At 45.3% G+C, this 16,053-nt stretch overlaps 1 long non-coding RNA gene across 1 annotated transcript; it reads right to left on the bottom strand.

Annotated features, from left to right (window-relative positions):
• Positions 1 to 893: 893 nt before the first annotated feature.
• Positions 894 to 15,828, bottom strand: LOC119395556 (uncharacterized). Its single transcript, XR_005184241.1, has 3 exons — positions 15,562 to 15,828; positions 12,566 to 12,645; positions 894 to 954 (listed from the first exon to the last, which is right to left on the bottom strand). It is a non-coding gene; the product is annotated as an uncharacterized LOC119395556 (long non-coding RNA).
• Between the last annotated feature and the right edge of the window lie 225 nt (positions 15,829 to 16,053).

Here is a 16,053-nt window from a genome sequence, read left to right as displayed (position 1 = left end):
AATAATAATAATAATAATAATAATAATAATAATAATAATAATAATAATAATAATAATCATCATCATCATCCTGACTGCGCCCACAGCAAGGCAAAGGCCTCTCCCATGTTTCGCCAATCAACTCGGTCCTGTGCTTGCTGCGGCCACGCTATCCCCGCAAACTTCTTAATCTCACCTGCGCACCTAACTTTGCCTCCACCTCGCGCGTTTACCTTCTCTTGGAAACCAGTCTGTTACTCTTAATGATCAGCGATTATCTTGCCTACGCGCAACATGTCCTGCTCACGCCCATTTATTGATTTCGACTTTTAGATGCCCTTAACACACGTCTTTGTTCGCTGACCCACTCTGCTCTCTTCTTGTCCCTTAAGGTTACACCTATAATTTTTCTTTCCATGGCTGGCTGCGTCGTCCTCAATTTAAGATGAACCCTCTTCGTAAGCCTCTAAGTTCTTGCTCCGTAGAAAAGCACCGGTAAAATGCATGTGTTATATTCCTTTCTCTTCAGGGATAGTAGCAAAGTACCACAGCCACTGAATGCGGTCCTGTAATGTAATGTAATGATGATGATGAGCTATAGGCGAATTGAGCTGTGTAAAGATATTGCGGAGGTTGCTCTGCGTGTGGGGCGAACCGCACCGGTCAGTTGGAGCGATGGAATGGATACCAAGAGGTACGAAGCAAGGCCGAATATGACAAAGGGTTAAGTGCGGCGACGACATTAAGAAATTCGTAAGCGTAAAATGTAATCATCTCGACAGTGACAGGGCTGGTTGAATATCATTGGGAGAGGCCTTCGTTCTGCAACGGAAACGAGCCAAGATGATTATGTTGGGTATAAGACATGACACATACGCTTCCAACATGGACAAACAAAGGTACTAAAAAGTACTCACATGAAGGAGCCGGTAGACCGCGTGTCTCGCAGTACTCCCCAGGTTTGCAGTAGACATACTGTGAGCAGCATATGAAAATAATGTTATTAATTAGTGGCACGATCACCGAGTGACAGTCTTATTTCTCTTTCAAGCTTCCAGTCAACTACTTGCTTTCGGTTTTCCGAATATTCAGAAAAGTCTTGTAGGAAATAAAATTGGTACGAAATTAATGGTTCTGGTACAAGTTAAGAGTTATATTGGATACGTATGATGTCGGAGCGCAAGCCTTCTTAGGATGAGGGCCAACGAAGTGTCAGGTTAATTTGTGAAAATTAATTGAAGGAGTTTATTAAAACAGCAGATGGTTTACTTGTGAGCAGCTGGGATCCTTCTTTGGCCGCACAAAAGAACGATACTTGGCCACAACTATTTGGCCACAACTGGCAGATCTAAGCAACGCACTACTTTCTACGCGGTCTCTGAGATACGCTTCGTCAGTGTGACGAAACGCAATGGTGTCTCAAAAAACGGCAGGAAGTGGAAGATGGAAGCTGCGATGAAAAAATTCGTAAAACAGGGGATGGGTGCTCGAGCCAACGTTTCGACAAGTGGACTTGTCTTCTTCAAGGCTGGAGCTGATTTTCAGTTCCAGCCTTCCAGCCTGAAATCAGTTCCAGCCTTGAAGAAGACAAGTCCACTTGTCGAAACGTTGGCTCGAGCACCCATCCCCTGTTTTACGGATTTTTTCAATGGTGTCTCAAGGAATACACCAGCGTGCACAAAAGCCGAGGTGTGAGTGGCGCCGCGAGACACCTACGTAAGTCGAAGATTAGGGTCGCCTCCAACTTAGGTGCGAAGCACCTTACGCTCTCGAGCTGCCTCCGTCTCTTGTCTTCGTAGCCCGTCACGGTAAAGTAAGTGGCAAATAAGACGGCGCGTTACCCCGGGAAAAGCTCGCGAGAACACGTGCTCGCTCGCGAGAGGTAACGCCACGTGCTCTTATCCGAGTGACAAATAAGACGGCGCGTTGGCTCAGGAGAATCCCTGTTTCTGCGATGGACGCTGTCTGCGAAGATCTCTGTAGCAATTAGAGGACGCTGCGCTGTCCTGTCTTCTCATTGCAACTGACGTGTCCCTATGGGAAACACCAGTTCTTCGCACCTCCCCAGCTTTCAGGTTAGGGGAGCTTTTTTTTTACTTGATTAATTATTTATTTGAATAGTGATTAAATTTTAAATGCATTACGATTCCACCCAGCCATGTTTATTTTTGTTGTTGTTTACCGGGTAATTAACACTTACGGGAACAGAAGCCGCGTCGATATCACAAATTCACCCATGCACACCGCGCACTGGTGACATTAGCCCAGCGAAAATTTACACCGAATGTGCACAAATACAAAATTCGTATCGACAGCTCATCTATGGGTCTGAGCCAGAAATCAAGTATCCTGCACCGCTTATCTAAGTAATGATTGATTGACCTCAATATCGGAGTTGACTGCCTCACTAGTCGATCGCCGCAAGAATTTCCCGAATCCGTCAACAACGAGTGAAGTTACAGGGATTTTAGGGGCGAAGCTCCTTAAGGCGTGGGCTGTGCGTCCCCTGTATGTAGCCACCGTATAGTGGAATGTACCCACTACACGTGATAGCGATGGCGATGGCGCTGACTTTCTGCCATGAATGAAAACGATCGTGAGCGCGCTCTCGCGCTCGAAAGGCAAAACGGCAACGCCGAAAACAAACGTTCCCCTGAGCTTAACGTCATATATGACGAAAACAAAATCAGGGGAACCCTGATTTTGTTTATCCCTTTATCGTACAATAGAGGGCGCTGTCCCATAGAGATGCATGCAAACTGCAGTTGGGTGACGATATACTAGATGGCGTTGGACGCATTCCATTTCTCGTCTCGTTTCCGAGAGGGCGCTGTCTCATAGTCATGCGTACAATATGGCGGTTGGGTGAAGGTACGCTAGATGGCGTTGGCGGTGCAGCTGCTCTCCGATTTTAGGGGTGCCCTCACCCTCTCCTCTCCTACGTTTCCCCCTCTCTCCTATGGTTCCCTCCCCTCTCCGCCTCGCGACGCTGACGCAGGCAGCGTCTGCTAGCGACTTTCTTGATTGAAAAAACCGACTGCTCGCGCTGTACAACCATTCACTGACCACCCCGTATATATAGGCACTGGATTTTGACCTTCAAGGTAGCGCCTGTGTGAGATTTCTCCTGTGCGTGATTAAACAATAAAAATTCACAGCGTACATGTGAAATTAAAGTGAGCTGCAAGTCGCCATGACTCTCATCGACCCTTTAGTATAAACGCGCCCGATCTCACGTCGTTGATGATGTACTGGGCAGAATTCACGGAAGATTCCTGGTTTACCGATGAACCTCCGGAGCTTCGCCCACTCATCATCATTCACTCCGTGGATATGCTGTGATTTTTTTCGTAGGCTTACACTCTCTCTCTTCATTGGTCCCAACGAGTGCGCTGGAAGCTACACGTGGAGGGGTGACGCGGCGGAAGCAAGCTAAATCACGCGGGCGTCATGACCTTGAGCGCGCGTCATGAAACACGATCATCCTCTCCAGGTGTGATTCCGCAGCGCGCTAGTGTTGCACTTATGTAATTATACAAGAGATCACATTTTAAGCAAATGCCTATTTTGTTCCTGGCGCTCCTATCGCGCCACTTTGATAAATGAGCACGACTTGGAGGTTAAGAAGGGTTTTTATAGTGTTTTTATAGTGCCTATAAATGCCTATTTTGAGCGCTTTTGCCTAAATGCACGCAAATGCATATAAATGCCTATATCAAAATTGGCGCCTCTATGAACACTATTTAGCCTCAATTTTCCCTTTCAAGTGCAGTTTGAGACCGTTGTTCGTGTTACCGGGCAACACCGACTGTTCGGAACTGTATGGAGTTCAACCTACACCGCTTGTTCAACCAACTCCTGCAAAACAAAAGCCAAGGCCGCGTTCCTGAAGGCACCCTCTCGGGTGCGCTCGTTCAAGCAGAAGTTTCCGTACGTACCCATTCCGGCATAGCCCATCGTCACACATTGGTGAACTTGGCTAGATGCTGTTGATCATTACAACTCCTATTTTTCGGACATCAACGCCGGCATTAACGGCTTTTCAGGTCACGAGAGGGCTACCGTGAGGAAGGCTCAAGCTGTCTTCTCTGTGCAAGGAGATCTTGCCTACTTGTGTGCGAGCATCACATTTCTCGTCAGCACTATCAGGAAACTTGAATGTTCGGGAGAAACTATAATATTGCGCTAATTCGCCATGTACAGCAAATAATCGCCGCCATTCCTGAAGGACTAGTAGCCGAAAAGGCGCGTGCGAAGTTGCAATCGGTCTTGGACAAGAACGAGGGATTTTCTGTCCTTACAGGGCCCCTAAACCACCCAGAGGTAAAAATATAATTGCGGTGTTGCAGTTGTGCACGAGTCTGCAACGAACTCGTAGCCGTGAGCATTTTTCGAAACAGTGCTGTAATAGCGCAGTTACACGAGTTTGATCCTACAAAAGAGGCCTCCGCTCGTTTCACTCTTTCCTTCGTTATGCTGCGTTCGTCGTCTCGTCACTCCTCCTAGCCGAGCGCTCCTCCTCACCGTGCGATGAGGAAGAGTGGCAAGTACGCGTACCTGCGTACATACAAGCAGGTTCTTTCACAGCGAAAGCTGTTATGTGACACAACAACAGCCGTTTTTTTAGCGCCGTAGTTGTCCGCCACCGCCGGTGTGCGCAACTGCTATCGCACGAATAAATAAAAAAATAAGAAAAAATATCCAGCATGGAACGAGGTTCTATGCTGAATTCCTCTCCGAATTCCTCTCCGAAAGACCCTATACAGTCTTCATGTCCGGAAGGAACCACATTAACATCTGCAATATGTGGTGATAGAAGAGCAAAATAACAACCAGGCGTCACACAACGCCAATTCTGTAACTAGGCGTCACGCAATGCGAATTCCGCAACGAGTGGGTCGTTGAATGCCTCCAGCCCATCACAAAGAGCTCTGACATAATTCTTCATCGTCATCAGGCACAGCATCAAAGAAGTGCACACAATGCCTTACAGATCTGTAGCGGGTACCAGGGTTCTCCGCGGAAAGACGACAAATGGCATAGTGACTGCTACCCTACTTCACAAAAATTATGATTTATAGCGTAGTGGGTACCTCGCAAGTGTATTTTTATTAAGTATTTGTATTATTCTTCTGTGTTCGTGTGTGTGCGCTGTGTAAAGATGAGTATTTGTATTAGTTGCCAAGGAAGCCCATAAGACCCCCATGATCCATTTCCTCAGGGCCTGAATAAAATTTTTGCATCTCTCTCTTTCTCGCATTAACATGGTGTATTGCGTGGTAGGAGAGTGAAATAACGACCGCGCGTCACACAATGCGAATTACGTAACTAGTGGGTCGGTTAAAGCTGCCAGCCCATTACAAAGGGCTCAACCATAAATCTTCATCGTCATCTGCGGCCGCATCAACAAAGTGCACATAACGCCTTGCAGATGCGTAGCGGGTACCTCGCTTCTCCGCGAAATGACGAATAGTGGCGTTGTCGGTGCCTCCCGATTCTTCACAAAAATTATAATTTATGGCGTAGTGGGTACCTTGAAGTGTACTTGTATTAGTAGCCCCAAGAGAGTTTACAACGGGCTCTAGAGATGCCGCTCTTCCAGCTTTCGCTGTGACTGTGCTGCAATTTCTGCGTAGGCCTGGCGGTCTTTTTTTTTTTTTTTTGGTGGTTGACATGAGCAGACGAAAATGTTGACGTCGCCGCCAACGCTGAGGATTACTGAAAGGCCCCGAGAGGGGAAGCGATCTTTTTTTTTTTTAAACGGACGCCCACGGTTATAAGCGCTGCCGCGTTTGGCAGCGTTGATTGTGACGACAATCTGAACTAGATGCGCGCGTTTAGTTGAAATGTTAAACAATTATCGGAGGTGGTTTAGGGGCCCTTAAAGAAATTTCAGGAGTCCTTGCTCGTGAGCATGTGTCGGTAGGACACCTGTGTCAGTGAAGCCAGCGACTGCTCCCGAGCACAACGGCACTCCAATAACATCTGTCGACGTGGAGCGCTCCTTCTCAGCGTACAAGATCATTTCAGTGACAGGAGGTACAATTTTGAATCTGGAGATGGTGGTAGTTTGCTAGTGTATGTACAATTTTCCCAGTGACTGTTAGACTACGTTCAGCGTGCTGCCCAAATAGATTCCTTCAAACATGTGCGCTTCAAATGGGCGAAAGTGTATTTGGCAGCGCTGTGATGCCTTACCTATACAATTGGGATAAGGTCATTGGATATGTGAAAATTGCCAGAGTTGCACGTAACAGTCCCCATGTAAGAACACGTGTATTTTTTAATCAAACGTCGTCTCTTTTGCATTTATTATATGTCTGTTTGCGTTCTCTAAATTTAATTGCATCAGCCAGACGTAAAGTAGCGCTTTTTAAATCAGTATTCCAAGCTTTCAAGTATTCATTTTCATGTCTGTTTCACTATATGCGACGCTCGGGTAAGCGACAGTGGCCATTAAACATGAATCTGTGCGGCGTGCTTGTTGAAGGTCAATTGATCGTCATTAGTCCAGCAGTCTTATGGCACAATTGCATGGCTGCGTTCAACTGGTGGCGCCTTTCCGCCATCGCGAACAACATCTTTTTTTCCTGTCGCAGATACAAGTGGAGCACGTCTTCGCTTGAAACTATTAGCATTAATGCAAAAATTGATTGTGCCTATATTTACGACATTGCAGGCCTGAAACGTTGTTTTGCCTGCCGGTTTTCGGTCAATAAAACGCGATTCTTTAGTGGCTAAAAATCCGGACTCCAGTAATTACAGCAGACTATAGAGCGCGGCACCCGGCACATGGTTGCGCCCCGTGTAAAGAAGCGTATCTTATGCAAGCGTCGCTTCAGGCTTATGCCAGTTCTCCGCAAGTAGTCAGCATCCTGTTGTGTGACGAAACATGTGTAGTATGGCGGCCCTTCGAAGAGAGTACGGGCCTCTGTATGACGAGAGGTCGCTTGAGAAAGCGGCAGCTTCGTGCTCCGCTTGTGCATTCTCCTTGCCGTGCTCGAATACAAGATTTGGCGGTGCTGTTCACAGCAGCGTCTGCTTTAAGCTGTTTGTGTGTGTTTCGCCAAGCAGGAGGGGTAGTTCAGGATCCCTTTAAAGGGGCCCTACGAAACAAATTAAGCATGTCCCTTTCATCGCTTGTTCTGTACTGTGGAATGCGTCGATATCATTGCGCAAGTGCCAACGCCGACTGATTTTTGCCGTCGCCGTCATGTCCCGGATATGTATATGTATGTATATATAGAAAAAAGGCACAAAGAAAAATAAAGCAGAAGAAAAAAATTCCGAAGCATGGATTCGAGCCATCGACCCCTCGCTCCCCAGCCCGCTGCATTAGACAACACAACCATGCCCCATGCTTGCGCCGGCGAAATAACGGCGAGCTATTTATGTACACCATTTATCGCTGATGGTAAGCAAATCTCGGAGGAGCTTGAGCGTGTTTTCTATCACGCAACGCTCCTAATTTTCACTCAACTTGAAAACTGCCCTTGAAAACACGACAAAGTGGCCCTTTTCTGTACCCACTCGTGATGTGGAAGAAAAAAAGAAACAAATAACACCTGGCACACCTTGTATAAGACGCCCCCGTGTGCAGGAAACGCAGGCGGTCATTCCACGCGCCGCAGTTTAAAAGAAAAAGAAATATCTAAGAGTATCTGATTCTCCATTGTCGACACTTGCAGCGTGTTACTCAAGCACAAAGACGTAACAAATGCCATATTTGTTAGTTCACGCTTATCCTGTGCATGACTGTGCGTTCTTTTCAGGCGTCCTTCTTTGTGCTTCAGCGGCGCGCTGCAAGTATCGAACTGCTTCTCGTTCTTCGTGTGACATTACAATTTCTTGCTACGGCATTCATTGCTTCGCGTTGGCGGTGAAACTGTGACTTTTTCGATTGGCTTGACGCGACAAGTAGCATGTGATATTCATATGGTGGTAGCGAGACCACATTACTCTGCGCTAAAAACATTAAAACGCCTATTTATACGTTGTCAGAAAAAAAATGATTTCCTATTTCCGCCAATCTGCTTTTTCCTGTCCTAAAACTCTTGGTTTCTTTTCTTTTTTCAACAGTTGTGTGCCTTCGGAAGCCATAGGTGAAGTTTTCTAGTTGGGCCATTCAAGCGCTGTAATGAACGCTAGCGTTGCATGCAGCGCGGATGTTAACGGGCGCGTCGCATGGATACGGAGAGCAGACAGGAACTTTAAGCGTGGCGCTTAGGCGGAAAAGACAATAAACAAAAAAAAACAGCAACGCCACCTAAAGAAACTTCGTTAGGCGGCGATGTTTCTTCCGCCTAAGCGCCACGCTAAAAGTTCCTCTCTGGTCTCCGTATGCATGCGACGCGTTGCACTTAGTAGGAGGTGCAGGAGAGATGGGAGCGGCGTTATTCAAAGGATTACGGTACTTTTCTTATAGTGAACTACAATAGAGGCACAATGGCGCGTCCTCATGCGGCACGATATGCAGGACTACGCTCCGGCGCAAGAGTTCGAGCTCGAAGCCTGTAAGGTCGTTCAGACTCATTGTGTGCTCTACACGACAGACCACGGGAGCGTCTGCTAGTGGACGCACGTGGCTCGTCGTAACCACGGTAACAACACCGTCAAAAAGGGCAGTGACAAGGTACTATGTGAAGGCAACCATGAGGTGAGACTTCCGGTATGTCTCTCTAAAAGGCGCGCAGGGATCAGAACTTACTATAGACGTCAGCAGGAGTGTGGAGTGCGAAAGGGAACGTTTCTTGTCGTCGACTGCTCAAGTTTTGAAATTTGAAGACCAATAACTTCAGTTGTCTTCCACCAATTTTCATCCTTCTTTTTGCGTTCTTCTCGGCATGCATTACTACACGTATTCCAGTGCTAAAGAAGGCAGACACGAAAACGCCGTAAGGCTCCTTTAAGACAATTTTGGTCTTTAAGCGCTTAAAGGCAGCACTTACAATCATTTGTTTATCATTAGACAGCATTGCTTAGTGTTAACAAGTGCTCATAGCAAGCAAGTAAACTGGTTGGTTGAAGTTAAGCGACCTAGTGTGACCCTGTTTAAGCTATATAGCACTATTAGAAAAAAAGTTAGTAAACAGTTAGTAAACGCACGTATTTACTAGTTTCGAGCGTATTTTACTACCTTCGCGGCATCCCTTTACTAGCCAGCAGGTAGTAAAGATCGTAACTTTTACCGTTACTAACCAGGGAAGCTTTCTTGGCGTTTTTAACTAAGTAACTACTAAGCCACCCACGTTGCCAGATCTTTCGTAGATGCCGCAGTATACTTTTCCGTAATCGTGACAGTGTTTAGCAAAATTTCGACAAACTTTAATATTATTGATTACTTTGGAATAAAAAGTTTCGTTCTACGTGATAGTACACATTTAAGCAAATATAAGGGCACACGTTAATGTGTAGAAGACATCAATTATTCTTCTAAATTATGTGGCTGAAAACCAGTACCAGCATAAACAGCAGCATAAATAGCATTCAAGCTGCTGCTAGAGAAGATATCTGCTACGCAGAAGTCTTGATATTCTGTGAGTGGGTTTGCGTGCGTGTTCTCGTTTGTGATCCATTCATTCCTCTATGTATGTTGCTGTGATGCATACTTACCATGATAATTGCATGAAGCAATTAGCGGCCATTAGTTAATGTACGAGGACAATGTCACTTCGTTTTTTATCCTGTAGATACTTTTGTAGCAGAATCATCTTGAAGTGGCAATGCACACGCACATTTAAACAAAATAGGCGTAAACCTCTTATTGGCTCGTTGTAGTCCACAAGAGTTAATACGGTTTCTAAGTTGCTAGCGCAGTTACTAACTTAGTAATGGACTTGCCATTCGAGTCAGCACTATTCACTTACTAACGAGGTAGCAAATTTCACTAACCTGCATTTTACTACCTTCACTTAATAAGAGGCTAGTGCTTTTTGTGACAATTAAACGGTTAGTATTTAGTTTGTGAATATGCCGACCTTTCTTTCTAAGAGTGATATAGCACCGCCTTCCGGGTCGGCTTGCATAGTCGTCGGACATAATAGAATGCGCATGGTAGAGTGCAAGGAAGATATTGTCTTCATAATGTCCAAAATGTTCCGACTTTTGAGCGTGAGCTTTGTGTTCCGAGTATTGAAGCCAGATGCTCCAACCAAGACGCCACGGCCACATGCTTAAAGAGGCGCCGGTTGTGTCGCCATTCACCTAGATTCGCGGCGGAGTGGATCTTTCTTCCCGGTCTCCTACCTAACCCGTTGAGTTTTATTTCCACATCAACACGCCACTTCGACCCGACGAGCAATACTGAAGTGCGTACACACAAAAGCGGCGTCGGTATTGGCGCCGCACACGCTCAACGATAGCCCGGCTAGCCTGCACAGGTTGTCGCCTACGCGATTCGCACAATCTCAAAAGCCGTAACGAGGTACAGTGTCCTTCAAGAGGTGTTTGACCTCAAGTCTGGGTGCTCGGAAAGGTCTGCCCATACCTGCATGGTCGCCCCTTCAATGTAGTAAAAGGTTACCGCGCTTTTTTTGCTATAAAGATAAGTTGAAAGACCCGCCTGGCCGTGTTGAACGCTAGCCATTCCACATCAACGACTACTAGATTCGCGTTGTCTACCGCTGAGGGCGCCAGCACTGATCGACAGGCCCTGTCCCATTCGCATCGGCCTCGAGGCGCTACTCGCGAAACCATCAGTCCCCATTCCATGTCAGGTCTAGATCTCGGCTCTGTCTGGATCTCGACCACCAAACCATACCGTCACCCGCGGATCGCTACTTTTTCAGATTATCTATCGGGCTCACGACTCGCATAGAGGTGACTCGCATAGAGGCATAAACGGGAACGCATAGGCGTTCACCTATACGGTCCTTCTTCAACTACGCCGGATGGCAATACGTCGGTGTCGATTACCTGATACGCTACACAGGACAGCTGCTTTGCGATCCACTTCAGCGAGAAATGTAGTCTTCTTTTTCTTCCTGACTCGCTTTATTATTGTGTATATTTCACCTCCCGAAATCCTCACTGGTAGAAGTCGCACATTTCTTTCTGAAGTCGCTGAGGCTTTCCTTTCGAAATGCATCTTACTCATTAAAACGAACACAGCATGCCATCCACATACTTATCAGCTGACATAGAGGTACACAACTGCATTCTCGGCGATATGCTCGCGATGTACGTGGGATCTGTTGACGATGACTGGGACAGCGTTCTTAATTTTCAAACATTTGCCTACAACACCGCCACGCAAGCTACTATATGGTTTTTCACTTTCTTTCTCCTCTGTACGCGCAAACTTTCTCATACCATTGATAATCTCTATCCATACCGTCCTGACTCTTCCGAGCATCCACCCGCGTGCAAAGAGACCAGAATAGCCTATGAGTAACACCAGCTAAGAAAAGGAGCCTGGCTTATAATGCACAGGACGTTTTAACCTTGTGTATTCGCGTGCATAAGTCGCTCGGAGCGGACGCTGACCTCCATTAGTTCAAATAAATCGTCCACAAGAAATTGATTCCTGTCTCCGTTTATCATCATTCATTATCGTCTGTCTCCATTTATCATCAGTCACAAGTTCCATATAATAAATCGACAAGGTACTTATGGGCAAACATAAGCTGAAGCCTTGAGCTCAATAAAGGCAACGGGAAGCTACAGATAATGTAGTATACAACACTAATGCCTTACGTGGCGGTATTTTAACGACACAAGCAATGCGATTCATGCGGTGACCAAACGACAATTTCTGTGGATTTCCATGCCTTGTTCATGCTTACGTGAGCATACGGTCACACCTGTCCCTAATAGATTAACCTCAGTCCCAAGTTGGACCTCATACCTTCAGCACGTGGTCTGTTAAATCCATGCATGTAGATGGCACCAGCTTCCTAGTGTCATGCTGAGGATCGGAATGTACTGAATATATAAACACACTTTCACACAAAAACTCTCTAGTATGGGCACATGTTCCTCGTTCCAGGTTTATGCAGTAAGGAATAGTACCTATGTCCACCATCAGACCTTATTCGTAAATTTGTCACGTTTTTCGCGTCTTCTCAACGTCGCTTCTGGCTGCCCAGAACTTGCCCATATAAAAAATTTTTTTTTCATACAAAAACATAACGTTTCGGAATTTTATACAAATAACAATATGAGAAAAAAAAGTAAGAACCTTCATTACTATTTCCACAAATGTTGCACTTTTCCGCAGGCGTTATTAACTTTGAAGGCTCGTTCACACCTGCGACTAGTACCGGTCGTGCGACCGAGTTAGTCGCAAAGTGACTGGTCGCAAATGGCCCTTTGGTCACAAAGCGACTGCCATGGCTCAGTCGCTCGCTGCTCGATCTTTCAGTCGCGCGACTACAGTCACAAACCTCTGAGCCAGTCACATGCGCAGGAACAGGACGCTCACTCTACGGGGCAATGACAATGTGAGCCATGGCCATGTGCGATCAGACGTGAATTCTGTGTGGCGACGGGTATAAGTCGCAGGCAGGTATGAACATCGCTGGTGTAAATGAGCCTTGACATGCTCTTCCGTGTGATCGTGGGTAATGTTATACGAATGTATACTTACACCACACTTCTCCCGCTTAGTGTTGCGACGTGGTGCGTTGTTCGATTTTCCAGGAGGGCGTATCGCTTCCGTCAGCATAACTGCGCAAAAAGCTTTGGGATCAACTTGTAGGCCGTAAAGAGCCCAAAGAAAGCAAGCTTAGCTCTAAACACAATTTTATGACATACTTTTGTAAACAAACCTCTGCTGGGTGTGTCCAGATAAGATCGAACACGAGGTCCCGGTCACCATTCCCGATTTTCATAAAATTTACTGTAGGTCTAGGCATTACACCCAGAACAATGGTTCCGAAGTTAGTTTTGCGAAAAAAAATTTTGTTGACCTGAAAAAAAAATATACAAATTTTGGCCGCAAAAAGCAATTTTCTGCAAATTTCGCGATTTCTGAATTTTGAGCGCACCTAGGGAAGAAACCGTGCACTTCTCGGTCACAATATTTATTGCCCTCAAAGAACAAGTGAAATATAGTCTTATGAGCCTATTATTTTTCTTGCTTGTCGAAGCACTTTTGAAGAAAAAAATCGCAAACTTGGCAAATCGCACAAAATACCTGTATTTGAGGAATTAATTGCTGCAAACAAGTTAAAGTGAGGATAATAAAAATCACTACATTGTAACTTTGATACTTTCGCTCTCTTTTAAAATAATTTGCGTGGTTTTACCACGTTTCATTTTACTCGATAAGTGGGCTGAAACGTAAGTGATTTACCAAAAACTCCAAACTTTGAAAACAGTTTTCTCAAAAAGGCCATTTTTAATTTTTTTTAAAATCCCTCTAATTGAAGCCAAGAACGTCATCTATCTTTCTGCGTAAAAAAAACGTTGCATTATTTTGGTTGCTAACAAGTTATAAAGTGTCAAATGTGCCAAGTCAGCCTAGCGGCCGTGTCGTTCGTTATGTGCTGAAACTCGGATATAAGTTGTTCAAAATACTTGTACGTGACATAATCACAAATCAGTAGCTCCACTCCAACAAATGCGCAGCCAGGTGGCATGGTTCGGCAAGCTTCGTCTTGCAATCAGCCGCCTGACACACCCGCGGTAGCGGCCGCTCGATGCTGCGTACGCCCACATTACAGAGTGCCGCTTCGATTGCGGATGAGCTCCGCTTACGCGCCAAACTACGCTCAGAGGACGAACGAGATAAGGAATGCATCGCTGTGAATATTAAAAGGCTGTTAAGTGCCAACAAAAGTCATATTATGCAACGAAAACTCTGCTAATCATCTTTCAGTGAGCGCCTCCAGTAGTGCGCTCATGTATTTTTTCCCTCCTGTTATACCCGCAGCCTCAAAATATCGTGATAAACGCTCGGTTTGCGTTGAAAATATGTGTGGACGCACAACAATACATTATGTAAAAGCGGTGCTTTAATGAAGCAAAGGACTTGCACTCACTTCTTTTCACAGCCGGCTGACACAAGTGTTCTACCACGATATAGAGAAGAACTACAATTTGAGCTGTTCGACCGTCGGAAGCACGTGTCAGACAGTTCTTTAGATGTCAATGGCTTGCTTTTGTGTCATATATTGCTGATTGAGTGAACCTAATTATCTTTAGGCCATCCGAAGAGAAAAAGCAACACATGAGCGCTCTACTGGAGGCGCTCACTGCAAGATTACCGGCAGAGTTTTCGTTGTATAATATGGCTTTTGTTGGCACTTAACAGCCTTTAAATTTCACAGTGGTGCATTCTTTCTCTCGTTCGTCCTCTGAGTGTAGTTTATCCGCAGTTGAAGCGGCACTCATGTAATGTGAGCGCCCGCAGCATCGAGCGGCCGCTACTACAGGTTTGTCAAGCGGCTGATCGAAGACAAAGCGTGCTGAACCATGACACCTGGCTGCGCATTTGTTGGTGTGGAGTTGCTGATTTGGGATTATGTCACGTACAAGTAATTTTAACAACTTATATCCGAGTTTCAGCACATAACGAACGACGCGGCCCCTAGGCTGACTTGGTCACATTTGACGCATTATAACTTGTTAGCAACCAAAATAATGCAACGTTTTTTTATGCAGAAAGATAGATGACGTCCTTGACTTCAATCGGAGGGATTTTTAAAAAAATTAATAATGGCCTTTTTGAGAAAACTATTTTTGAATTGCGGCATTTTTGGTAAATAACTTACGTTTCAGCCCACTTATCGAGTAAAATGAAGAGTGATAAAACCACACAAATTATTTTAAAAGAGAGCGAAAGTACCAAAGTTAACATGTACTGATTTTTATTATCCTCACTTTAACTTGTTTGCAGCAATAAATTCCTGAAATACAGGTATTTTTGTGTGATTTGCCAAGTTTGCGATTTTTTTCTTCACAAGTGTTTCGAGAAGGAAGAAAAATAATAGGGTCATAAGATTATACTTCACTTGTTCTTTGAGGGCGATAAATATTGTGACCGAGAAGTGCACCGTTTTTTTCCCTAGATGCGCTCAAAATTCAGAAATCGCGAAATTGGCGGAAAAGTGTTTTTTGCAGCCAAAATTTGTATATTTTTTTCAGGCGAACACAATTTTTTTCTCGAAACTAACTTCGAAACCATTGTTGTGGGTGTAATGCCTAGACCTACAGCAAATTTCATCAAAATCGGGAATGGTGACCGGGACCTCGTGTTCGATCTTATCTGGACACACCGTGCTGCAAAATATAGCTCACTCACACTTTGAAAGTAAGTTCACAAATTAGAGGACTCTTAACATCCTGTCATTTTTCTCTGCATCAAATTGTGCTAAGCTTGTGTTAATTCATGCGGAATAACCCGCTTCAGAGCAGCTTATTCGGCAGACAATGTGGCGTTATCAGTAGTTGAGTTAAAGTGAGAGTTTCACTTTGTGCGGCCTTCTGTAGGCGATTGTCATCAAAAGCATCTCGATGTATCCCTTTCTCCAGGAAACATCCAATCATTTTTTTTTTCAGATTGACGAAGTAAAAAAACTGAGGAGGTATTGTCGCTTCCAGATAGATAGACGTAGAACACTTGGCAGCTCTGGAATTTACCTTCGCAGAGAAGAACGCCCACCAGTATGAGCGCCAGCCTCTTCATCGTGACTTTCTCGGTGCTTGCAGGAGAGTTCTGCTACTGGAAGACGAAGTCACTTCTGCCACGCTCAGCGTTGTGCGGGCGCGCTTTTATTGCGACCGCTCGAGGGTGCAGGAACGCCCTAAGGAACAAAAACAACCTTGCATAACTCCCTCTCATTTTCGAGAACGTCTCCCTATAGCATATTAGGCACAAATTAGCTCACTTGGCCATGCGCAGCACAGCTTGCTATGTGCTTGATTTCCTTGTTCTCGTGCCAAGACATTTTACTATTTCTTATATAATTGCAGAGGCGCGCTTTCGAAGCGAAAGCTTCCTTGATTGACTGCGTTTGCAAGAAGTCGTTCCGCTTATTCTTGTCATAAAACCTTAGTAACGTGAGCCTATTGCGATGTCAAGAAGGCCAAGGTTGGCTTGTTTATTCGGGAGATAACATAAACTACAAGGAA

The sequence above is a fragment of the Rhipicephalus sanguineus genome, chromosome 6 (genome assembly GCF_013339695.2).
Source record: "Rhipicephalus sanguineus isolate Rsan-2018 chromosome 6, BIME_Rsan_1.4, whole genome shotgun sequence".
NCBI lineage: Eukaryota > Metazoa > Arthropoda > Arachnida > Ixodida > Ixodidae > Rhipicephalus > Rhipicephalus sanguineus.
Note: the sequence above shows the minus strand (reverse complement) of the source record. Positions and strands in the feature narration are given on the sequence as shown.